Source organism: Pongo abelii, chromosome 23 (genome assembly GCF_028885655.2).
Source record: "Pongo abelii isolate AG06213 chromosome 23, NHGRI_mPonAbe1-v2.0_pri, whole genome shotgun sequence".
NCBI classification, from domain to species: Eukaryota; Metazoa; Chordata; class Mammalia; order Primates; family Hominidae; genus Pongo; species Pongo abelii.
This window is the reverse complement of record NC_085929.1, coordinates 37,597,449-37,623,408: the sequence shown is the minus strand read 5'-3', so window position 1 is coordinate 37,623,408 and position 25,960 is coordinate 37,597,449. Positions and strand designations below refer to the sequence as shown.

The 25,960-nt window shown below is 44.0% G+C and overlaps 1 protein-coding gene and 1 pseudogene across 1 annotated transcript in view; one reads left to right on the top strand and one right to left on the bottom strand.

The window, feature by feature from the left end:
• The window catches only part of RNF185 (ring finger protein 185), a 46,031-nt gene extending 24,376 nt beyond the window's left edge, over positions 1–21,655 (bottom strand). Inside the window, 1 exon segment of the mRNA NM_001131148.1 lies at positions 21,518–21,655. The gene's annotated coding sequence lies outside the window, so the exon portion shown is untranslated.
• Positions 21,249–25,960, top strand: LOC100460131 (small nuclear ribonucleoprotein-associated protein N-like; annotated as a pseudogene).

The window sequence follows — 25,960 nt, the reverse complement described above, 5'->3', positions numbered from 1 at the left end:
GAACAAGGAAGTTGGTTGCTGAAGCTGGGTGATGAATAGAGGTTCACTGTAATAATTGTCTGTGTGTGTGTTTGAAAATTACAACAAAAGGTATTTTCTTTTCTTTTTTTGAGATGGTCTTGCTCTGTTGCCCAGGCTGGAGTGCAGTGGTGCAATCACAGCTCACTGCAGCCTCAACCTCCTGGGCTCAAGCAATCCCCTGCCTCAGCCTCCCAAGTAGCTAGGACTACAGGTGCATACCACCATGCTCAGCTAATTTTTAAATTATTTTGTAGAAACAAGGTCTATGTTGCCCAGGGTAGTCTCAAACTCCTGGGCTCAAGCAATTCTCCTGCCTCAGCCTCCCAATGAGCCACCATGCCTAGCCCCAATAAAAGGTATTTTTTAAAAAGATTAAGTTGTAGAAGAGTATGTATATAAACTTATTTGGGTAAAAACTAAGTATGTATATGAGTATGTATGTGTGTGGATCCATACACAGACAGACAGGCAGACAGACACACACACACACAGAGAAAATGCCTAGAAAATACACATTAAACCACCAACAGTTATTTCTGGGATTATAAGGGCTAGGAGACATTACCCTGTTTCAATGTTTTATAACAAACAAGTATTACTTTCACCAGAACATTTTTAAAAAGGAAATCATAAAATGTGAAGTATATTATATATGTTACAATAATGAATATAGGTATTAGAAAATGGCTTTAGGCCAGGCATGGTGGCTCATGCCTGTAACCCTAGTACTTTGGGAGGCCAAGGTAGGAGGATCACTTACGCTCAGGAGTTTGAGGCTGCAGAGAGCTATGAATGTACCACTGCACTCCAGCCTGGGCAATTAGAGCGAGACCCTGATTGTATTAAAAAAAAAAAAAAGTCTTTAACAATGTGGAAGAACATACTCAACTGTATTACTTTTTTTCTTCTTTTTTTTTGAGACGAGTCTCATTCTGTCACCCAAGCTGGAGTGCAGTGGCGTGATCTCGGCTCACTGCAACCTCCACCTCCCGGGTTCAAGCAATTCTCCCTGCCTCAGCTTCCTGAGTAGCTGGGCTTATAGGTGCCCACCACCATGCCCAGCTAATTTTTGTATTTTTAGTAGAGACAGGGTTTCGCCATGTTGGCCAGGCTGGTCTTGAACTCTTGACCTCAGGTGATCCCCCTACCTCAGCCTTCTAAAGTGCTGGGATTACACGTGTGAGCCACTGCACCCGGCCTTTACATGTATTACTTTTGAAATCAGTCAAAAGAATAATAATACATAAAATTTTCCACCCCCCCATGTTCTGGTTTCTACCCCATGTTCTGCTTTTCCCCAATCCTGAAAGTTCTGAGTTCAAGTCCTGGTTCCATCACTGACTGTCCATATGGCCACGGTAGATCCCTTGATGATTTGAATCTCTTTTCTCACCTGAAAAGCGAGAGTATCATGCCTCCTACATGGCTACTGAGGTGGCCCTATGAAATAACACAGTGACCTGGAGGGCCCACCAAGGCAGGACAGGGCTGTTGCTGTTGGGGACGCACACATTTCATACCATGTAACCTGGTCCACTGCTACCCCAATTCCTGGACCCAACAAAGCTGTGCATGGCCCATACTCATACACACAGGCATAAGGGGACAACAAGGATCAAGGTAGGTGTTGAAGTAGGAATGGTTAAGGGACAGTAACAGGTCAGCTCAGAGTTTACAGGGAGTGGCAGCCTTGTGCCAGGCCAGGCACTGAGACAGGCCTGCATGTCCCAACTGTAGGCAGGCCATATCACTCTCCTTGTAATTCTTAGTAGACACCACGTGGTCCCCACCCAGGATCTAGAGCCTCATCCTAGCAGGCACTCAAATATTTGCTGAGTGAGGATGGGCACGCATGACTGACTTTGGTCAACTCCCAGCTGGCTGGTCACCAACTTTTCTTTGTAATATATTCTGGGCCCCACAGCTGCATACTCATCCCTGGAGCCACCTCTCCTCACTTTCTCCTACCCCTATGCACAGGAATCTCAGCACACCAAGGTGGCATGGCAGAAATGAGCAGCTTCCCCTGCAGATTGTCTACTGAGCACCTACAGAACCATATGGGCCTACCAGGACTGGGACAGTGGCCCAAAACATAGAGGTTCCTGATTGGCTCAGGAACTAGGCAGAAAGAGAATCAGGTCCTGAGCATACCTATATGGCCATCCTGCTAAAATTTCTCATGGTCCCTGTAGAAGCTACAGACTTTGACCTGACCACAGAGCAACCTGGTGGTGGCTAGTTCTGTGCCCCTGTCCCTACCCTGAATATTCTTTTCTCCTGACCAGAATCCACTCTCTAGTTTTCAAAGCATTTCACATCTATCGCTGCGTTTTATCCTCATGCCATTTTACAGATGAGGACACTGGGCCAGGGACATTAGAGGACTGCCTAAGGCCAGGACACCATGCAATGCCAAATTCAGACATCCTAACACAGTATCAGCACTCTCTTCATACTTATGTTTTTCTATTAACATGCTGCTTTACAAAATTAAATACCTGGTCTTTGTCTTCCCTCACATTTTTTGTGCAATGTTGTAACTTTTGTGCTGTTTGAAATGAGTACAGAGTAAATTAATCACTCATCCATTTATTCATTCAACCAACCAACAGTTTTCCAATGCCAACTACATTTGAGGTCTGGTGCTACCAACTGTGGAGGAGTTACAAAGAGGAACAAGACCAAGTTGAGGTCTTGGAGTCTAGTACAGGAGCTGAAGGCACATAGATTAATTTTAAGAATTCTAAACAAGGGGCTCCATCAAACTCACCTGTTTTTCCTTTCGTTGTTGTTTTTGCTTGTTTTTCTTAAACAAAGCATCCTCTCACCCCACGAAAGATCTGGTTCCCAGATCCCTTCAGAGATTTAAATAGGATCTGGACCTAGATCAGGCCTAAGAATCTGTATGCTTTTAATGTAGCTCTCACTTTCTACCCTAGATGATTCTCTAATTAACAGAGTTTTGGAAATCCAGCTCTAGAAGAGGGTACAGCTCTATCAATAGCACAAAGCAATACCAACAAAATACAGTATTCTAGAAGGACAGAAACCTCAGGGCCTATCCAGCTACAATCCACAGGGACTACAGAGCGGTCAGATAAACTTGGGGGGTAACGGACAAATCTGCTGAATTCAGATCAATCAGCATTTGGTCCACTGGAACACAGCTGATCATTTTAAGAAATAAGTTCACACCTAGTTTTGAAAAACAGTCCTAACTTTGAGATGTGCAGGGCAACACATGTGGTGCTGGGACTAACGCAGATTTGCAATACTTAATGATCCTGTAGGGACACAAAGCCTGGCGGCTGAATTGACTGACCCAGTATCTTCAATATATTACCTTCCCAGAGCTGGCCTTTGGTCCACTTGGTCTGGCCCACCTCATAGGAATTGAGCAAGAAAGAGAACACGAGAGTTGAATATCCCTGCAGGAACCACCAGGGAACTTGATCTCATGAGGAAATCTCTCTGTAGCATTCTTAAATTCAATTATCAAGTTCTAGAGAACTGTAGGAATTCATAATCTGCCTTTTCTGTCCCTTTAACTCCAAGAATTTCTAGACCAGGGTGTAGTGAGACACCTAGAAATGTTAATCTTAGATATGAAGATTATGAATTTGGGTGATAAATAACAGGCACGATCCCAGCAGAGGTCTCATTTCTGTGAGCACATGCTTATTCACACGGAAGCCTTCTGTCAGGAACCCTGGCATGCCTGAGCCTGTCTACGCTGCTCATTAGATTGCTGCTGCACCACACGTAGGCAGAAATGGGACCTGCATTCCAAGAATGTCTACATCATACTCATAGAAGGATGGAATGGGAAGAACTCTGAATAAGTTTATTGGAACTTGGAACACACAGAAACCAGCTTTGAAATTTTAAAGTCTAAGTGGTGTTTAGGTCCCTAGGCTAGCCCATGGAGATTTGGCCCTCAAATATAGGATCAGAAGAACAGAGAAGGCTGAAAGGACTGGCTTCTTTTCATTGGGGCTGCACTGGTCCTTTTCTCTGGTTCCCTCTAATCTTCCTATCTACTTAGTAGATAGGAATGAATCTTCAAAGATTCATTAAAGATCCTATTATTTGCCAGGCATTCAAGATACAGAAATAAAACATTTTTTTCAGTCTAAAGGGAGACACAGACAAGTGAACCAACAAGGCAACCCAGTGTACTGGGAACTGACAGAAGTGTGTACATAGTACCTGAAGACAGAGAATGCTGGGGAGGATGTAGACACGGCACAAGGAACAAGTGCATAATTCATGGTAAGGCAGCAAGGGCTGGGACTAAGGGAAGAAGAAAAGCCCTTGACTCTTAGTGCCCTTCAGCCTTGGCCTGCCTGGCTCACATACCCTATAGGGTACCTAACCCAGATCTGCCTAACCTTCCAAAGGGCTCCATGATTTTAACGTCTCTTTTTCTCCCCAACTAGCTCCCATTACCTGGTTAAATAAACTGGTACGTCCACATAATAGATTACATAGCCACTAAAAATAATGCTTCCACAGAGATTTTGCTTACATAGGAATTTCAATTACATGACATAATATTAAGTGAAAAAAACAGGATGGGCTGGATGTGGTGGCTCACGCCTGTAATCCCAGCAGTTTGGGAGGCTGAGGCAGGTGGATCACGAGGTCAGGAGATCGAGACCATCCTGGCTAACACGGTGAAACCCCATCTCTACTAAAAATACAAAAAATTAGCCGGGTGTGGTGGCAGGCACCTGTAGTCCCAGCAACTCGGGAGGCTGAGGCAGGAGAATGGTGTGAACCCGGGAGGCGGAGCTTAGAGTGAGCTGAGATCGCACCACTACACTCCAGCCTGGGTGACAGAGCAAGACTCCATCTAAAAAAAAAAAAAAAAAAAAAGAAAGAAAAAAGCAGGATGTAAAATTGTATACAAAATTGAATATATATGTGGCCACGTGCAGTGGGTCATACCTGCATTCCCAGCACTTTGGGAGGCTGAGGCAGGAAGATTGCTTGAGCCCAGGATTTGGAGCAGCTGGGAGTCTGACACAGGAGAATTGCTTGAACCTGGGAGGGAGGGAGGGAAAGGTTGCAGAGAGCCCACTGCACTCCAGCCTGGGCGACAGAGCGAGATTCTGCCTCAAAAAAAAAAAAAAAATTGAATTTATTTGTTATCAGCAGGTTAAAAAGATACCAAAAAAAGAGGTCAAAAATATTAACTGTAATAGTCTCCGGACAGTGGACTTATGGACAAATTTCTTAAGCTTTAAAAAATACTTACATGTACTTGCCACCTTTTCCATAGTGAGTACTCTGTTAATACTCAGGAAAATATAGGCCAAGCATGGTGGCTCACACCTGTAATCCTAGCACTTTGGGAGGCCAAGATGGGAGGATTGGTTGAGGCCAGGAGTTCGAGACCAGCCTGGTCAACACAGAGAGATCTCATCTCAAATTACAAAATAAAAGATGTGAAAGGTCCAATACCTTCAGATCTCAGTAGAGGACAAAAAAGGAAAGCAATCTGAATTAAGTACATTCACAACTGAGGTGTGAATGGTCCTTAGAATAATAATCATCTCAGAAATTTTAACAATTTTAATTTTATGAATTTATTTTTTAAATAAGTAACACGTTTACATGGCTCAAAATTCAATAGGTACAACAAAAGGATATAGGCTGAAAAGTCTCTCCCTATCCCTGGAACCCAATAGCCCTGTTTTCTACCTTCAAGACTGCTTGACTATATCACTAGTATAAATCCTAGAAGTAGAACTGCAAGGTCAAAGTATTTATATTTGTAACTTTGAGATAGTGCCGAATACCCCCAGGGAAGATGTGCCAATTTATATTCCTATGAGAAATACATAAGACATTTGTTTCCCTAAGTCCTTGACAATGACATGTATGTTTTCCAAAAGATAATATATGGCTTTTTTTTTTTTGAGACAGAGTTTCACTCTTGTTGCCCAGGATGGAGTGCAATGGCGTGATCTCGGCTCACTGCAACCTCCACCTCCCGGGTTGAAGCAATTCTCCTGCCTCAGCCTCCTGAGTAGCTGGGATTACATGCACCCACCACCACGCCTGGCTAATTTTTGTATTTTTAGTAGAGACGGGGTTTCACCATGTTGGTCACACTGGTCTCAAACTTCTGACCTCAGGTGATCCACCCAGCTCAGCCTCCCAAAGTGCTGGGATTACAGGCGTGAGCCACTGCGCCTGGCCTGGAGAATATATGTTAAGTGAAATGAGAAATATAATTTTGGCAGTCTGGAAAGATAGTTTAAATTCACTAATTTGCTAGTAAGATTCATTACATTCCACACACTGTGCTAGGCCTTAGAGATAGGACAATTTCCAAACATACACACACACAAACACATACATAAATATATTTTGAGACAGAATCTCGCTCAGGCACCCAGGCTGGAGTGCAATGGTGTAATCTTAGCTCACTGCAGCCTCCACCTCCCAAGCTCAAATGATCCTCCCACCTTAGCCTCCCGAGTAGCTGGGATTACAGCTGTGTGCCACCACATCCAGCTAGCTTTTGTTTGTTTGTTTGTAGAGATGGGGTTTCGCCATGCTGCCCAGGCTGGTCTCGAACTCCTGGGCTCAAGCAATCCACCTGCCTCAGCCTTGACCTCCTAAATTGCTGAGATTACAGGCAATCAGCCACCATGCCCAGAGATAACACATATTTGAGTGGGGATTCTAGAGTCAGCTGTTCCTATTTTTTCACATTTTCGTCCACTACTTTTTTTTTTTTTTTAATTTGAGACGGAGTCTCGCTCTGTTGCCGAACTGAAGTGCAATGGCACAATCTCAGCTCACCGCAACCTCTGCCTCCTGGGTTCATGCGATCCTCCCGCCTCAGCCTCCCAAGTAGCTAGGATTACAGGCACCCGCCACCACACCCAACTAATTTTTTTGGTATTTTTCGTAGAGGCAGTTTCACCATGTTGGTCAGGCTGGTCTCGAACTCCTGACCTCAGGTGATCCGCCCACCTCGGCCTCCCAAAGTGCTGGGATTACAGGCATGAGCCACCACACCCAGCCTCTTCCATTATTTTTAAATACAAAGAATGTTTTGTTCATTTGTTGGGTTTTAAGCTTCAATTATTTTTGAAAAATTACCAGGTTTCATTTTTTAAAAAGTACAAAATGGAGGACAAGAATGGTGGCTCACTCCTGTAATCCTAGCACTTTGGGAGGCCGAGGCAGGAGGATCAGTTAAGGCCAAGAGTTCAAAACTAGCCTGAACAATATAGTGAGACCCCATCACCAAAAAAATTTAAAATTAGCCAGGCATGGTGGCGTGTGCCCATAGTTCTAGCTCCTTGGGAGGCTGAGGCAGGATGATCACTTGAGCCCAGGAGCTCAAGGCTGCAGTGAGCGATGATGACGCCACTGCACTCCAACCTTGGAGACAGAAGGAAACTCTGTTTCTTAAATTAAAAAAAAAAAATTTTTTTTTAAAGAGTGAAATGGGATTTGTACTACCACTGGCACAAACTTTTAAGTGTCATCTAAGAAGCTGCCTTTTGTCATAAAATGTTCCTTAACTTTTTTCCTTGAAAACTAGCACGGCACAGAGGAATGTGATGGCTGAGTTCAAATCTCAGCTCTGCAACTTATTCTGTGACTTCAGACAAGTTATTTTCTCTCTGAGCGTTTGTTTTTCTCATTTGCTAAAATGAGGCTAATACCTTCCTCACAAGACAGTTCTAAGAAATAGAGATAAAACAGTACGGGACTAGCATAGTGCCTGGCACATAGTTAAGTACTCATGAAATGTTAATCCCCCTCCCTTTTAAGGTCTCTGAGTTCACTGAAGGTAAACTGTTATTGTATATTCCTCATAGAGATATGCAACCAGCAGGTACTTCGTTAATTTGCTGAGTAAATGAGTCACAACTTTCCTTTCTCAATGAGCATCATTCCTTGAATGTGGAGTAGATGAGACATCAGAACTGTGTATGTTTATGAATTGAGAGGAAATCTAAAATTAGACACAATTTGACCCAGAGAAAATCAGATTTTCCCCAAGTGTTAAAATTAGGGGACACTTGCTCTATTTCTTATCACTATAAGTAACATCAGCTAACACTCTGCTCAGCCCTCTACATGAATTATCTCATTTAATCTTTATGGCCTGCCTTTAGGTAAACACTACTGTCATCATTAGCATCCCTTGGGATGTTAAATAAAGGCTCAGAGTAGTTAGGTAACTTGCCCATGGTCACAGACCTAGTCAGAGGCAAAGCTTCCCAACCCAAGCCAACGTCCTTAACAAATGGTAACTCAGTGATCTGTTCTTGTGCATCTCATCAAGCGGAGACCCAACTTCCAGGTTCCTTACTCAACACAGGGCTAGGTGCCTCAGGAGCACCTGATATATACGTGTGTGTGTGTGTGTGTGTGTGAATGAGTTGACAGATCTGATGCCCAGGAGCAATTAGAACTGTACAACTCAATATAGCCAACTAGAGTTGTGGAAAATCAGTATCCTATAAGAGCAAAACATGCTGTTCAGAACTGGAAATGTTACATAACTTAGAGTCAATTTTTTTTTTTTTAAGTATTACCCAAAACTCTTACACAAATGAAAAAAAAATTGAGAGATCTGCAACCGGAAGTAGTTTCAAGTTTTCTCAAATTTCTCCCTATTAAAGATAACATACTCACACAGAGGTTTGGTTATCCACTGAACTATTACACACTCTAGTGAGATACCTCCTAGGGCCAACAGCACAGTGCCTGACAGGAAGTAGATGTTTGATTAAGGTATGTGAATGAATGAAGGGGATTTAATTTCAATCAAACCAATACAGCTGAGGAAAATAGTGTTTTAAAGAAAAGCTCTTCAGACTGGACAGACACCAGTTAAGGGCTGTGAATTTCTAGTATAACACCGTGAAAGAAATAATCTAGAGACAGAGGACTTAGCCTAAGGCTCAGGTCTGTCACTCACTATGCCAATGTCTTTACCTGCAAATGGGAAATAATTGTTCCGGCCATTCCTTTGTCATGAGAAAAGTTTAAAAAATAAGGGTTTTGCTTTTTTTTTTTTTTTTTTTTTTTTTTGAGACGGGGGTCTCACTCTGTTGCTCAGGCTGGAGTGTAGTGGCACGATCTTGGCTCACTGCAACCTCTGCTTCCTGGGTTCAAGCGATTCTCCTGCCTCAGCCTCCTGAGTAGCGGGGACCACAGGTGTGCACCATCATGACCAGCCAATTTTTGTATTTTTAGTAGAGACGGAGTTTCACCTTGTTGGCCAGGCTGGTCTTGAACTCCTGACCTCAGGTGATCTGCCTGCCTCAGCCTCCCAAAGTGCTGGGATTACAGGCATGAACCAGCGCGCCCAGCCTTGTTGTTATTTTAAATAAGTATGAAACAGTGCCTAGCCCCTATTAGACAAAGAAATTAATGAGGAAGCAGTAAGATTAATATTCTGAATTCATGATTGCAGGTGTGCAACACAATGCCTGGTTAATTTATTTGTATTTTTAGTAGAGACAGGGTTTCGCCATGTTGGCCAGGCTGGTCTCAAACTCCTGACCTCAAGTGATCTGCCCGCCTCAGCCTCCCAAAATGCTGGGATTACAGGCATTAGCCACCACACCTGGCCAGGTTTCACTTTTATTTTCACACAGTCAGTGCAATCTCATTAATTCAGATTCTATAAAATGTCATTAATTCATATTTTACCTGAGGTTGAGCTAAAGACCTCTAAAATATTCTGAAGGTAGAGTATAAAAACAATAAGGTTGACAAGATCTAACCAATTAAGTAGAAAACTTTTTAGATTTTAATACCCGGTATATACTTGACAAAACAATGATCTCACTTCTCCTTTCTTTTTTTTGAGATGGAATTTCGTTCTTGTTGCCCAGGCTGAAGTGCAATGGCACAATCTTGGCTCACCGCAACCTCCGCCTCCTAGGTGCGAGACATTCTCCTGCCTCAGCCTCCTGAGTAGCTGGGACTACAGGCATGCACCACCACACCCAGCTAATTTTGTATTTTTAGTAGAGATGGGTTTTCTCCATGTTGGTCAGGCTGGTCTCAAACTCCCGACCTCAGGTGATCTGCCTGCCTCGGCCTCCCAAAGTGCTGGGATTACAGGCACAAACCACCACGCCCAGCCTCTCACTTCTTTCAACAGGAAGTCCTGACTAGGACCAACTGTGATTAAAGATAAAACCAAAATGATACCATTTTGGAAAGTCTATAATATTGACTTTTACAAATTGGTCTTGTGCCTTGAGCCACCCCCATTGTATTTGTTACCAGTGCTGTTTGGCAAACACTTAGAGAATGACAACTACCAGGCCCATGATAAAAATAAATCAGAGGGCCAGGTGCAGTAGCTCACGCCTGTAATCCCAGCACTTTGGGAGGCCGAGGCGGGTGGATCGCCTGAGGTCAGGAGTTCAAGACCAGCCTGGCCAACATAGTGAAACCCTGTCTCTACTAAAAATACCAAAAAAAAAAAAAAATTAGCTGGTCGTGGTGGTGGGTGCCTGTAATCCCAGCTACTAGGGAGGCTGAGGTGGGAGAATCGCTTGACCCAAGGAGGCGGAGGTTGCAGTGAGCCCATATGGCGCCACTGCACTCCAGCCTGGGCAACAAGAGCAAAACTCCGTCTCAAAAATAAATAAATAAATGAATGAATAAATAAATAAATAAATAAATAAATAAATAAATAAGTGAGTAAATCAGAGAAGGTCCTGGTTCCTCTGCTCAAGGAATTTATAGTCAGAATGTAACTATTAAAAAACAAAAAGCTTCTCACACTAAGAAGTGCCTTGGCAGAGATGATAGTGTTAAGAAAAAACAAGAAACTTCCTTGGGCTTTGCCCAGGATCCACTCCTGTATTCAGAGACCTGTCCATCTTTAAAAACCCCCACATGCCAGGCACAGTGGAACATGCCAGCTACTCAGGAGGCTGAGGCAGGAGGATTGCTTGAGGCCAAGAGTTTGAGACAAGCCTGGGCAGCATACAAAGACCTTGTCTCAAAAATAAATAAATAAATATTAAAAAATAAAAACCTGGCCAGGCGTGGTGGCTCACACCTATAATCCCAGCACTTTGGGAGTACAAAATGGGTGGATCATCTGAGGTCAGGAGTTCGAGACCACCTTAGCCAACATGGTGAAACCCTATCTCTACTAAAAAATACAAATTAGCTGGGCGTGGTGGCACATGTCTGTAATCCCAGCTACTTGGAAGGCTGAGACATGGGAATCGCTTGAACCCTGGAGGTGGAGGTTGCAGTGAGCTGAGATTGTGCTACCATACTCTACCCTGGGTGACAGAGTGAGACTCTGTCTCAATAAATAAATAAAATAAATAAAAAATAAAAACCACATCTGGCCAGACGTGGTGGCTCATGCCTGTAATCCCAGCACTTTGGGAGGCCGAGGCGGGTGGATCACGAGGTCAGGAGATCGAGACCATCCTGGCTAACATGGTGAAACCTTGTCTCTACTAAAAATACAAAAAAAATTAGCCGGGCCTGGTGGCAGGCAATTGTAGTCCCAGCAACTCGGGAGGCTGAGGCAGGAGAATGGCATGAACCCGGGAGGCGGAGCTTGCAGTGAGCAGAGATTGCACCACTGCACTCCAGCCTGGGCGACTGAGCAAGACTCTGTCTCAAAAAAAAAAAAAAAAACCAAAAAAAAAAACCAAAACACATCACTGTTACATCACCAGGCACTTCTGAGGAGCAATTAAGAGAGCAAATATCAGAGTCAGGTGCTATAGAAACTATCATAGGAATTAATCTGGCAACTGGACCCAGGACAGAATGGCCAGTGAGTCCCCTAGGCCATTTCCACAGAAGCAGACACAATCTGGCTCAATGAACATAGAAGTGCTGCTTCTAATCTTTGCATGTCCTTAGGCCAGCTGGAAGACAAGGATCCAACACTCGGGAGCTTTGTTCCCAACGACCAATGAAATGAAGAGATGGACTCCTGTCATCTACAGCAGATGCAGAGTAGGGAAGTAGGGTTTGAAGGCCGGGTGTGGTGGCTCAGCCAGTAATCCCAGCACTTTGGAAGGTGGAGGCAGGCAAATCACTTGAGCCCAGAAGTTTGAGACCAGCCTGGGTAACATGGCAAAACCCCATCTCTACAAAAAAACACAAAAATTAGCCAAGAGCAGTGGCGCATGCCTGTGGTCCCAACTACTCAAGAGGCAAAGGTGGGAGGACTGCTTAAGTCCGGGAGGCAGAGGATGCAGTGAGCTGAGATCACGCCACTGCACTCCTGCCTCGGCGACAGAGAGACCCTGTCTCTAAAAAACTAAAAATTAAAAAAAGAGAAGTAGGATATGATAACCAGGCAACAATTAGGGCCGCCTCTGAGAATTTTAAACCAGGAGCCACCTGGTCATGACTTTAAAAACTATATTTCTGGCATTGATTTCTTGGAATGACACCAAAAGTACAGGTAACAAAAGAAAAAGTAGACAAATTGGATTTCATAAAAATTTAAAAATTTTGTGCATAAAAAGACACTACCAATAGAGTAAAATGGCAATTCACAGAATGGGAGAAAATATTTGCAAATCATATATCTGAAGAGGAATTAATATCCTGAATACACAGACAACTCCTAAAACTTAACAACAAAACAACCTAATTCAAAAGTGGGGCCAGGTATGGTGGCTCAGGCCTGTAATTCCAGCACTTTGGGAGGCTGAGGCAGGCAGATCACTTGAGGTCAGAAGTTCGAGACCAACTTGGGCAACATGGCGAAACCTTGTCTCTACTAAAAATACAAAAAAACTAGCCAGGTGTGGTGGCACACGCCTGTACTTCCAGCTACGTGGGAGGCTGAGGCAAGAGAATTGCTTGAACCCAGGAGGCGGAGGTTGCAGAGCCCAGATTCCACCACTGCACTCCAGCCTGGGCAAGAGAGAGAGAGACTCTGTCTCAAAAAAAATTTTAAAAGGGTGCGGGGGGTGGCAAAGGACTTGAATAGAGACATTTCTTCAAAGAAGAAATACAAATGTCCCAAAAGCACACAGAAGGGTGTTCAACATCACTAATCATCAGGGAAATGCAAATCAAAAGCACAATGAGATACCATCAGAATGACTACTATTTTTATAACACCAGAAAATAATAAGTTTTGGCAAGGATGTAGAGAAATGGAACCCTTGTGCTCTGTTGGTGGGAATGTAAAATGGTACAGCTGCTGTGGAAAACAGCACGGAGGCTCCTCAAAAAAATTAAAAACTGAACTACCATATGATCCAGCAATTCTACCTCTAGGTATGTACCCAAATAATTGAAAGCAAGGTCACAAAGAAATAGCTATACATCAATGTTCACAGTAGCAGTATTCACAATAGCTGAAACATGGAAGCAATCCAAGTGTGCATCAACAGATGAATGGATAAGCAAAATACATACAATGGAAAATCATTTTATCTTAAAAAGGAAGAAAAATTCTCACATATGCTACAACATAAATGAACCTCAAGAACATCAAGTTAGGTGAAATAAGTCAGTCAAAGGAAGACAAACACTAAGCTGGGTGAAGTGGTGCCCACATGTAACCCCAACTACTTGGGAGGCTGAGGCAGAAAGATCACTTAAACCCAAGAGTCTGACACCAGCCACACGGTTAGACCTCATTTTCAAAAATAAAAAGGACAAATACTGTATGATTCTACTTATATGATGTACTTAGAGTAAACAAAATCATAGAGACAGAAAGTGGAATAGTGGTTGGCAGTGGCCAGGGGGAAGAAGAAATAGGGAGTTATTGTTTAATAGATACAGAGTTTCACTTTTACAAGATGAAAACAGTTCTGGAGGTAGATGGTGGTGATGTTTCTAGAATATGAATGTACTTAATACCACTGAGCTGTACACTTAAAAAATGGTTAAGATGGTAAATTTTATATGAATTTCACTACAATTAAAAAAACTGGGCCCAGGTACGGTGGCTCATGCCTGTAATCCCAGCACTTTGGGAGGCCAAGGCAGGCGGATCACTTGAGGTCAGGTGTTCGAGACCAGCCTGGGCAAATGGCAAAACCCCATCTCTACTAAAAATACAAAAATGAGCCAGGTGTGGTGGTGAGCACCTGTAATTCCAGCTATTTGGGAGGCTGAGGCACAATAACTGCTTGAACCCAGGATGCTTGAACCCAGCTGAGATGACACTCAGCCTAGGTGACAACGGAGTGAGACTGTCTCCAAAAAAAAAAAAAAAAAAGGAAAAAAAAACCCTACGTTTCCATAAAAGGTCATACATTGTGTGATTTTCTTATTAGAATCTTATTAGAAATATCTAGACTAGGCAAATTCATACAGATAGAAAGTGGATCAGAGGTTACCAGGAGCTGGGGGGAGGAAAGAACGAGGAGTTATTGCTTCATGGGTAGAGTTTCTGTTTGGTATGCTGAAAAAGTTTTGGAAATAGTGGTGATGGTTATACAACATTGTGAATTTACTTAATGCCACTGAATTGTACATTGAAAAATAATTAAAATGGGCCAGGCACAATGGCTCACTGCTGTAATTCCAGCACTTTAGGAGGCTGAGGCAAGAGGATTGCCTGAGCCCCAGAAGTTGAAGCTGCAGTGAGCTGCCACTACACTTCAGCCTAGGCCACAGAGTGAGACCCTATCTCAAAAAATATTTAAATAGATAAAATTAGTTAAAACAGTAAATATTATGTTATGTACATCTTACCACAATAAAAAAAATTTTAAGAAAATCTATGCTCCTTATTTAAAAAAATCAAAACTACATTTCTATCCCACTAAGAACATACCAAGTGCTTACTATACACATTACGTCTACATAGTAAGACTTATTAAATAAATGAACAGTTAAGGAAATGGAAATCTATGTAGGCCATCAGAAGTAACGCTTATAGGCCGGGCACGGGGGCTCACGCCTGTAATCCCAACACTTTGGGAGGCTGAGGTGGGTGGATCGCCTGAGGTGAGGAGTTCGAGACCAGCCGGGCCACCATGGTGAAATCCCGCTTCTACTAAAAATACAAAAATTAGCTGGGCATGGTGGCAGGCACCTATAATCCCAGCTACTCGGGAGGCTGAGGCAGGAGAATCATTTGAACCCGGGAGGCGGAGGTTGCAGTGAGCCAAGATCACACCGTTGCACTCCAGCCTGGGCAACAGAGCCAGACTCTGTCTCAAAAAAAAAAAGAAGAAGAAGAAGAAGAAGAAGAAGTAGTGCTTATAGAAGAGGCTGGCAAAAACATGGAGACATTAAAATTAAAATGTGTTTTTTCTTCAGTTTTAGATGTTAATAAGAAAAAGCAAGATATGGAACTGTGTACAGTGAGTGATTCTAACTATTAAAAACGTGCCCTGTAGCAGGAAACAAGAAGGAAATATAGCAACTGCAACAAAGGTTCTCTAGATACTAGAGCTAGGGATGACTAGCGTGGGGAGAGGGAGATTTTTCTGTATTTCCCAAAATGTCGAAAATGAGCACATTGGCAGGGCATGGTGGCTCATGCCTGTAATCCCAGTACTTTGGGAGGCTGAGGTGGGCGGATCACTTGAGGTCAGGAGTTCGAGACCAGCCTGGCCAAGATCATGAAACCCCATCTCTACTAAAAATACAAAAATTAGTCGGGCATGGTGGCACTTCCCTGTAATTCTAGCTACTCAGGAACTGAGGCACGAGAATCGCTTGAATCTGGGAGATGGAGGCTGCAGTGAGTCGACACTGCCACTACACTCCAGCCTGGGCAACAGAGCAAGACTCCATCTCTAAAAAATAATAATAAAATAAGCACATACTACTTTCACAATTTACATTACTGAAGTTTTTGTTTGTTTCAAGGTACGTGTCCAAGATGGTTTGGTTATGGCCAAATGCTGTAGGGTCAAGATAGGCCTAGGAGCACTGTAGTTATGTAGCTATGAGCAGCTAGTCCCGAGCATTCAAACCACCACTGACTCCTCTACTCCCTGCCTATAACCAGACATACACCAGAGTGGCACCCAAAATGAAGGCGCCCCGATTAGTCTTATCATATCTTGGATGACAACTTCATTTCTGGACACAAATAGTACCCTTCCTTTCACTTGACCATGGCCACTCCAACTCCACATGGCCAGAAGTGGCTGGGTTTGAGTCAAGCTCTGCATGGTCAGTAGCCTCAAACGGAAATTTACTTTGTGCTTTAGTATGTCCAAATCCAACTACATTCAGATCAGGGAGATACTGGCATTGCCTCAGAATTTGCAGGTCAAATCACTGAGTTATTTCAAGGGATCTGCAAACTCTTTGAATACCTACATTCAAAATTGTACATGATAACAAATAACCCAATTACAGAATGAGCAAAAGATCTAAACAGACATTTCTCCAAATAAGATATGCAGATGGCCAATAAGAACATGAACACCATCATCATCATCATCATCATCATCAGCCATTAAGGAAATGCAAATCAAAACCACAATGAGATATCACTTCACACCCACTAGGAGAGACATAATTTTTTTAGTGGGCAATAACAAGTGTTGTGGATGCGGAGAAACCGGAACCCTCATAAATTTTAGTGCAAATGGCCAGGCACAGTGGCTCACACCTGTAATCCCAGCACTTTGGGAGGCTGAGACGGATAGATCACCTGAGGCCGGGAGTTCCAGACCAGCTTGACCAACATACAGCAACCCTGTTTCTACTAAAAAAAAAAAAAAATACAAAATTAGCCGGGCGTGGTGGTGCTTGCCTGTAATCCTAGCTACTTGGGAGGCTGAGGTAGGAGAGTCGCTTGAAGCCGGGAGCAGATGTTGCGGTGAGCCAAGACTGCGCCACTGCACTCCAGCCTGGGCAATAAGAGTGAAATTCCATCTCAAAAACAAACAAACAATTTTTAAAAAAGAAATTTTAGTGCAAATGCAGGCCGTGTGTGGTGGCACACCTGTAATCCCAGAACTTTGGGAGGCCGAGGCAGGTGGATCACCTGAGGTTGGGAGTTCAAGACCAGACTGCCCAACATGGTGAAACCCCATCTCTACTAAAAATACAAAAAACAGCTGGGCACGGTGGCACACGCCTGTAATTGCAGCTATTCAGGAGGCTGAGGCAGGAGAATCACTTGAATCCGGGAGGGGGTTCACAGTTAGCTGAGATCGTGCCACTGTATTCCAGCCTGGGTGGCAGGGTGAGACTCCGTCTCAAAAAAAAAGACAATGAGGAACTGTCCCAGATATCTGATGAGATGATGAGACCAGGGAGACTTGACAACTAAATGTGATGTAGGATCCAGGATTGGGTCCTGGAACAGAAAAAGGACATAGTGGGACAAACGGCAAAATTTTAATAAAGTCTCTAGATTAGCTAGTAATATTGTATTAATGTTAAATTTCTTGTTTGGATAATTTTGATATAATTATGTACAGTTTTGACATCAGGTGAAGTTAGATGACAGATATACAGAAAGTTTGTGGATTATTTTTGCAAGTTTAGTGTAAGGTTAAAATTATTTCAAAATAAAAAGGCCAGGCGCAGTGGCTCACGGCTATAATCCCAGCACTTTGGGACGCCAAGGCGGGTGGATCACCTGAGGTCAGGAGTTCAGGACCAGCCTGGCCAACACGGTGAAACCCATCTCTACTAAAAATACAAAAATTGGCCAGGTGTGGTGGCGCATGCCTGTAATCCCAGCTACTTCGGAGGCTGGGGCAGAAGAATCGCTTGAACCTGGGAGGCAGAGGTTGCAGTGAGCCGAGATTGTCCCACTGCACTCCAGCCTGGACAACAAGAGTGAAACTCCATCTAAAATAATAATAATAATAATAAGGGGCCAGGCACGGTGGCTCAAGCCTGTAATCCCAGCACTTTGGGAAGCTGAGGTGGGTAGATCACTTGAGGTCAGGAGATTGAGACATCCTGGCCAACATGGTGAAACCCCGTCTCCACTAAAAATACAAAAATTAGCCAGGCGAGGTGGCGTGCACCTGTAGTCCCAGCTACTCAGAAGGCTGAGGCAGGAGAATCGCTTGAACTTGGGAGGTGGAGGTTACAGTGAGCCGGGATTGCGCCACTGCACTCCAGCATGGACGACAGAGCGAGACTCCGTTTCAAATAAATAAATAAATAAATAAATGAATAAAAAAAAAAAAAAGTTAAAAAACAATACATGGCTGGGAGTGGTGGCTCATACCTGTAATCCTAGCACTTTGAGAGGGTGAGGCAGGAGAATCGTTTGAGCTCAGGGATTTGAGACCAGCCTGGGCAACATAGTGAGACCTCATCTCTACAAAAAATGTAAAAGTTAGCTGGGTGTGGTGGTGTGTGCCTGTAGTCCCAACTACTTGGGCGGCCGAGGTGGGAAGATGGCTTCAGCCCTGGAGGTCAACGCTGTAGTAGGCTACGTTTGTGCCACTGCACTCCAGCCTGGGAAACAGCGAGTCAGTCTCAAAAAAAAAAAAAAAAAAAGTACACGATGCAGGTCAGGAATTGGCAATTTTTTTCCATAAAGGGCCATAGAGTAAATACTTTAGACTCTGTGGACCATATGGGTTTTATGGCAAGTAATCAACTCTACCGAGTAGCATTAAAGCACCCAAAGACAATATGTAAATATAATGTAAATATATATGAATATAAATAAGTGGGTGTGACTGAAATGAACACTGAAATTTTATTTTCCTGTAATTGTCACCTATGTAATATTATTCTTCTTTTATTTCCCATCATTTAAAAATGTAAAAAGCAGGCCAGATGTGGTGGCTCACGCCTGTAATCCCAGCACCTTGGGAGGCCGAGGTGGGTAGATAACGAGGTCAGGAGATCAAGACCATCCTGGCTAACACAGTGAAACCCTATCTCTACTAAAAATACAAAAAATTAGCCAGGCAGCGGGGTGGGCGCCTGTAGTCCCAGCTATTCGGGAGGCTGAGGCAGGAGAATGGCATGAACCCAGGAGGCGGAGCTTGCAGTGAACTGAGATGGAGCCACTGCATTCCAGCCTGGGCGACAGAGCGAGACTCCGTCTAAAAAAAAAAAAAAAAGAAAAAAGAAAAATGTAAAAAGCACTCTTAGCTCACAGACCATATAAACAAGCACTAGGTCCAGGTTTGGTTCACAGCCTATATATAGTATGCAGATCCCCACTCTAGGTCAGAATTTGCTAATGTGTGCTTCAATTAAAAAAAAAAAAAAGATTTTACATCAAGTAGATTAAACAAATGAAACAAGTTACTATCTTGGCTTATAAAGCACATTTCCTTATTGCAGGACTTCTCAGTGCTTTTAATGTGGTATTACATATTGAGAAGCTCCAAGAAAGAATAATGGTATGTGGCTTTCTCAAACTAATTATTAGCACCAAATCCTTTTTTCAGAGCCATTTCTTCAGAACAGTGGCCTGAAGAACATACTTATGAGAATGTCAATTCAGACACTTCTTTAAAAGGAAACTTTTAGATCGAGAAGTTCTAAAAACTCCAACAAATTAAGATCATTTTACCCAGTACCTGGATAACATCTGAATAAGCATTTCACAACTTTTTTATTTTTTAATCTTGGGAAACACAAGTCGATAACTGGCAGGAAGTTTTGGCTCAACCCTAACCTTTTTTTTGTGGCGGCGGGGGAGCAAGTCAGCAGAACTGGGTCATAATATGGAGCCTCTGCTCCCTAAGACAACATAAACATTCCTAAGCATTCTAGCAGGTGTTGAAAAAGTGATTTAGGCAGAGCTTCGTAATGCACAAAATAAGGACATAATAATGTTTGATTAGAAAACTAAAGATATGCTAAGGCCAGGCACAGTGGCTTACACCTGAAATCCCAGCACTTTGGGAGGCTGAGACAGGCGGATCACTTGAGGTCAGGAGTTCGAGACCAGCCTGGCCAACATGGTGAAACCCCATCTCTACTAAATACTCAAAAAAAAAAAAAAAGAAAAAAAAAAAGCTGGAACTTGTCATGTGTGCGAACTGGCAAGTCAAGTCTATAAGAGGACTGTTTTTATATGATGCATGGAAAGCTAGCCAACAGACTGCAAAAATTCTCTCACATCTATACACATATTGCTGAAGAGAGGATTCAAGCAGGGATTATGTTCCAGGGAAGAGAAGGCTGGTCTGAACAACCTCAAGGGGTCCTTTCAACTGAGAGTCCTCAATTTTGTGATTCAGAGTTCACTGGCTTCTCCTGGTCAAACATAAAATCTTCAGAGGCATTTCCAAGTTGTTCTTAGGAAAAAGCTACTAACCCATGGGGTGAGACCCAGTTTACTTATTCATTCAACAAACATTTAAGGTGCCTCTATCAGATATTGGGTCATTCCAAAGTCCTTGAAAAGAAGGATGGTGCACAGGACAACCAGGAAGAGATTACGTAAGGTCAGATGCATTGGCCTTATTTACAGGAGATGTAGGCTAAAGTGATGGAAATGTAAAGAAAAGAGAAGAAAAAAGTCACATTTGCCTTGAGAGCAGAGTCAGCACCAGAAAGATGCAGAACAACTCCTTAGAATCACAGACTTTCAAGTTGGAAAGGACCTTCATCTAATACCTATATACCTCCCTCGAAAGGAGGCACGGAGGCAATCCATTCACTCCATCGGTGGTCACCTCTGACGATTCTTCCATTTAAGGTCTTCTATTAAGCAAAAATCTTGTCTTCCTGTAGAATTCACCTGTTAGTCCTAGTTCTGCCTCTTTTAGCCTAAAGATGAAGTGGAAGCCCTCTTTGCCGTAACAGTATTTTCAATTTTTAAAAAGTTAATTCCCTTCCAGTGCTCTCTTTACTGAGCTAACCATTCCAGTTCTTTCAAAGTTCCTGAACTGGCACCAGCTGCCTCAAAGCGAAGAATGGATATCTAGTGCTTACAGCAGGAAAGCACTTAAAATCAATGAGCTTCAAACATCAGTATACACAGGACCACCCTAGGCATAAGTTCAGATTCTAAACCAGAAGTCTGAACTGAGTCCCGCGCTGTAAAGCCGGCATCTCAGAGAATTTCAAAGCAGATGGTGTAAGAACCATATTTTGAAAAACACTGCCCCGTTTTAGACACGAGGAAGCTGAGGCCCAGCACAGGGAAGAGACTTGGCCCAGAACGCACAATTGTCTGTCGGTGGCGAAGTCTCGAATCCAGGTCTCTTACTTTCAGCCCAACTCTGTTCACCGCGCTCCCCGGCCTCTGCTTCTCCACTCAGGGCAAACTCGTGAAATGCACTCCCAGATGATAGAGGCGGTCTCGCACGGGGGCCAGAATGGGAATCAGTGCCCATGCCTCGAAAGGAGAGCTTGTGGGAGCCCTTCTCTTTCTCAAGGCCTCAGTTTCCCCAATCTGTAATCATGGGACGCAGAACCACAACGCCAGCTCGTCCTCTTTTCGGGGACAGACACGACCGGTCTTGCTGTCTCTGGGCCCCTGGGCTCAGATGTTGAAGCCCGTGTGTCCTGGGAAGGCGGACCCGGGTATCCCGCCCCTGTCCCTAAACTTTGGCGGCCCCCGCCCCAACCCCAGCCCCTCACATACCTGCCTCCGCGCAGTTAACCTCAGCCCAGTCAATCAGTTTTTCGGCTACACGGCCAATACTAATGCCGCGTCAATCTGTTGGGTAGGACCTCCGACCCCTCCTACACGGACTCCAGTCACATGACGCGGAGCCGCCCCTCTCGGAGGGACTTCCGGCCCCAACCGGAAGAGGTTAATCTCCATGTCCGAAGCTCTAAGGTTCCGCCTGCGGGCAGGAAGCGAAGGAAAGTTGGAGCTCTTTGGCAGCTTTTCAAAGAGCTTGGGTTCGGGGCTCCTAAAAGAAAAAAACTGATTCCGGCCGGGCGCGGCGGCTCCCAGCTGTAATTCCAGCACTTTGGGAGGCCGCGGCGGATGGATCACTTGAGGTCAGGAGTTCGAGACCAGCCTGGCCAAAATGGTGAAACCCCTCTGTACTAAAAATACAAAAAGTAGCCGGTCGTGGTGGCGCACACCTGTAATCCCAGCTACTCAGGAGGCTGAGGCAGGAGAATCGCTTGAACCTGGGAGGCGGAGGTTGCAGTGAGCTGAGATCGCACCACTGCACTCTAGCCTGGGCGACAGAGTGAGACTCCGTCAAAAAAAAAAAAAACAAAAAAGAGAGAGAAAGAGAAAGAACTAACTCATTCCGGAAAGTACCAGATAAACCTGGAACATCTTGTTACACCAGAATATAAGGATGATGGTAATAAGAATCATGGGAATGTGTCAAAGAACACAGGAGCTGTCTTTAAGGAGATCCTACTGGCCAAGTCAGGGCAATTTCAGAATCAAAATATGGAGTGATAGTAATAGAGTATAACTAATTGAATAAAATAGTAATCCATGAGTCTTTACAAACATAAAGAAATGAGCATATTAATGGGTGAAGGGAAAGTCTTCCTTTTAGTAGAATGCCAACTAATAAACATGGTGGAATTAGGAAATCAATAATGTGTGGTAAAACTAGAGAAACGGGATGTTTACAACAGTAAAAGTGTCTCCCATAAATTACCTATTGATTACAAAGGGAAAATGGTGATTTACAGAGGTGTAACCTAGCAGAACAAACAGATCAAAGTGATCAAAGTTAACACCACTAGTTAACGGGTCAGATCAAGGGCCTCCTAATAAAATGCACTGAGAACACATCAGTGGTATTTCTGTCAAAAGTGCACCGTACACATCTTATGAGGAAGTGCTAGAGAATCCCAAATGAAGGACACTCTACAAAATAACTCATTGTCATGAAAAACAGAGAAAAGCTGAGGAACTGTTCCATTTTAAAGGAGACTAAAGAAGCATGACAACAAAATGTGGTGTGTGATTCTAAATAGGACCCTGGACTGGGGTGGTGGTGGTGGTGGAATAGTTGTAATGGAAAATATTGGGACAAGTAATGAAATTTGAGTATGGAGTGTGGATTAGCTGTTAATACATATTGTATCAAATCACATACTGATAGGTGATGGAGCTTGTGATTTGCACTCAAGCAGTCATTGGAGTTCTTGACAGCCATCTTCATTCATTCAACAAGCATTTATTAAGTGCCTACAGTTATCCCAGGAACTGTTAGGGATTGGACCTGAGTAGGAGGTGAACATAGTAGATAAAGGCTGGCGTGGTGGCTCACGCCTGTAATACCAGCACTTTGGGAGGTCGAGGCGGGCGGATCACCTGAGGTCAGGAGTTTGAGACCAGCCTGGCCAACATGGTGAAACTCATCTCTACTAAAAATACAAAAATTAGCCAGGCGTGGTGGCGGGCACCTGTAATCCCAGCTACTTGGGAGGCTGAGGCTGGAGAATTGCTTGAACCCAGGAGACAGAGGTTATAGTGAGCCAAGATCGTGCCATTGCACTCCAGCCTGGGCGACAACAGTGAAACTCCGTCTCAGAAAAAAAAATAAAAAATAGTAGATGAAATAAGCTCATAGATGAAATTCCTAGTCTGCCAGCCACCTTCGCAAGTTCCTGTGATCAAGAAGTAATACGGGGGATGTTTCCAGTCACACAAACCTGGATTTGAAACCAAGCTCTAAGAGAAAAACAGCCCCTGATATCCAGGAGATGGTCTGGCACTCACAAATAGACCTTGGCGTATTCTCTTATTGGACGTAAAAACTTCACAGAACATCAACATCAAATAAGGCCACTGTGTGACCATGATGGATCAAGACAATAATAAAACCACTCGAATCATGTCTGAACCCAGACAAAACATGAGCATTGTTCAAACTACAAAAATGGCCAAACATTTCCCTATTGTGGCTCATATAGACATTATAGATTTAGCCTTGGTCTACTCTTCCCTCCTTCTAAATAATGTTTATCAAGGTACTCACTCATAGGCAGCATCCAATCCAGAAAACTCCGTTTTCTTAAACCCTCCTCCAAATCACCTAATGCAAGCCCAAATCCTATGTGTCCTTTGTAACACTTTGTTACTGAGATGCCCCTTTGTTTGTTTGTTTGTTTGTTTTTGAGACAGAGTATCACTCTATCACTCAGGCTGGAGTGCAGTGGTGCAATCTCGGCTCACTGCAGCCTCTGCCTCCTGGATTCAAGTGATTCTTCTGCCTCAGCCTCCCAAGTAGCTAGGATTACAGGCGCCCACCATCACTCCCGGCTAATTTTTGTATTTTTAGTAGGGACGGGGTTTCACCATGTTGGCCAGGCTGTTCTCGAACTCCTGATCTAAGATGATCCTCCCACCTTGGGATTCTGCAGTACCGGGATTACATGTAAGCCACCAAGCCCAGCTGCCCTATTGTTTCTCACGATTCATGACCTCTCACCCTTACCCCATAACAAGTGATAAACTCAACTTGTTTAACCGCAGGTGTGTTCCAATTTCTTCCTACCTCAAAAAGTTGTTATGAGGATACTTGGAACAGGTTCAGCACAGCGTGAGCTTTCTCCATCAATTGATCCATTATCTATTTTTTATTTTTAAAAAAACATGTTCTCAGCCTGTGGCCCAGACTGGAGTGCAGTGGCACACCATCCTAACTCACTGCAGCCTTCAACTCCTAGGCTCAAGTGATCCTCCCACCTCAGTCTCCTGAATAACTGTGACTACAGGCACGCACCACACCCAGCTAATATTTTTTTATTTTTCTGTAGAGACAGGGTCCTGCTGTTGCCCAGGCTGGTCTCAAACTCCTGGCCTCAAGGGATCCTCCCAGTTTGGTCTCCCAAAGTGTTGGGATTACAGGCATGAGCCACCTCACCCAATGCTTTCAATACACTTTTAAAAAATTATATATATATTTTTGAGACAGCACCTCACTCTGTCACTCAGACTGGAGTACAGTGATGCCATCTCGACTCACCTCAACCTCCGCCTCCCTAGCTCAAGCAATTCTCCTGCCTCAGCCTCCTGAGTAGCTGGAATTACAGGTGCATGCCACTACCACCCAGCTAATTTTTGTATTTTTAGTAGAGACGGGATTTCACCATGTTGGCCAGGCTGGTCTCGAACTCCTGACTTCAGGTGATCTGCCCTCCTCAGCCTCCCAAAGTGTTGGGATTACAGGCGTGAGCCACCACGTTGCCCCCTCAGCTTGCATTGTTTCTAGGAGAACCTGCACCATACCGTTATCTATAGCCTTCCCCCAGGTCTTAAGAAGCACGAAGTTTTAACTGTGGACACGGGATTTAGTGAAGCAGCAATCACGACTGTGGGCACGAGTAGCAAGGCTGCAGCAGCACATTGACTATAGAATGAAATGCATCCTACAGGAAGGCACAATCTTCTTTGGCACCTTTAAAGCGTTTGACAAGCATGTGAATTTGATCCTCTGCGATTGTGATGAGTTCAGAAAGATCAAGCCAAAGAACGTGAAGCAACCAGAGCTCGAAGAAAAGCACTTTTGGGGTCTGGTGTTGCTGCATGGGGAGAACTTGGTATCCATGACTGTGGAGGGGCTACCCCCAAAATATACTGGCATTGCTTGGGTACCACTTGCTGGAGCTGCAGGAGGCCCTGGCGTTGTTAGGGCAGCTGGTAGAGGGGTATCAGCTGGTGTACCAATTCCCCAGGCTCCTGCTGGATTAGCAGGCCCTGTCCCAGGAGTTGGGGGACCATCCCAGCAAGTAATGACTCCACAGAGAAAAGTATTACTGGAGCCCCAACACAGTACCCACCAGGACCGGGAACTCCACCCCCACCTGTTGGCAGAGCAGCCCCACCTCTAGGCATTATGTTTCCTCCACCTGGTATGAAACCATCCATGGGCCCACCAATTGGGCTTCCCCTTGCTAGAGGGACGCCAGTAGGCATGCCCCCTCCGGGAATGAGACCCCCTCCACCAGGAATGCATCCACCAAGACCCTAGGATATTGCTGATCCATCTCAGTCACTTTTCCCCCTGCAATGCATCTTGTGAAATTGTATAGTGTTTGTGAGCTTTTTGTCCCTTCTTTCTGCGTTAATCATAGCTAATAATAAATGCCTAAAGCAATT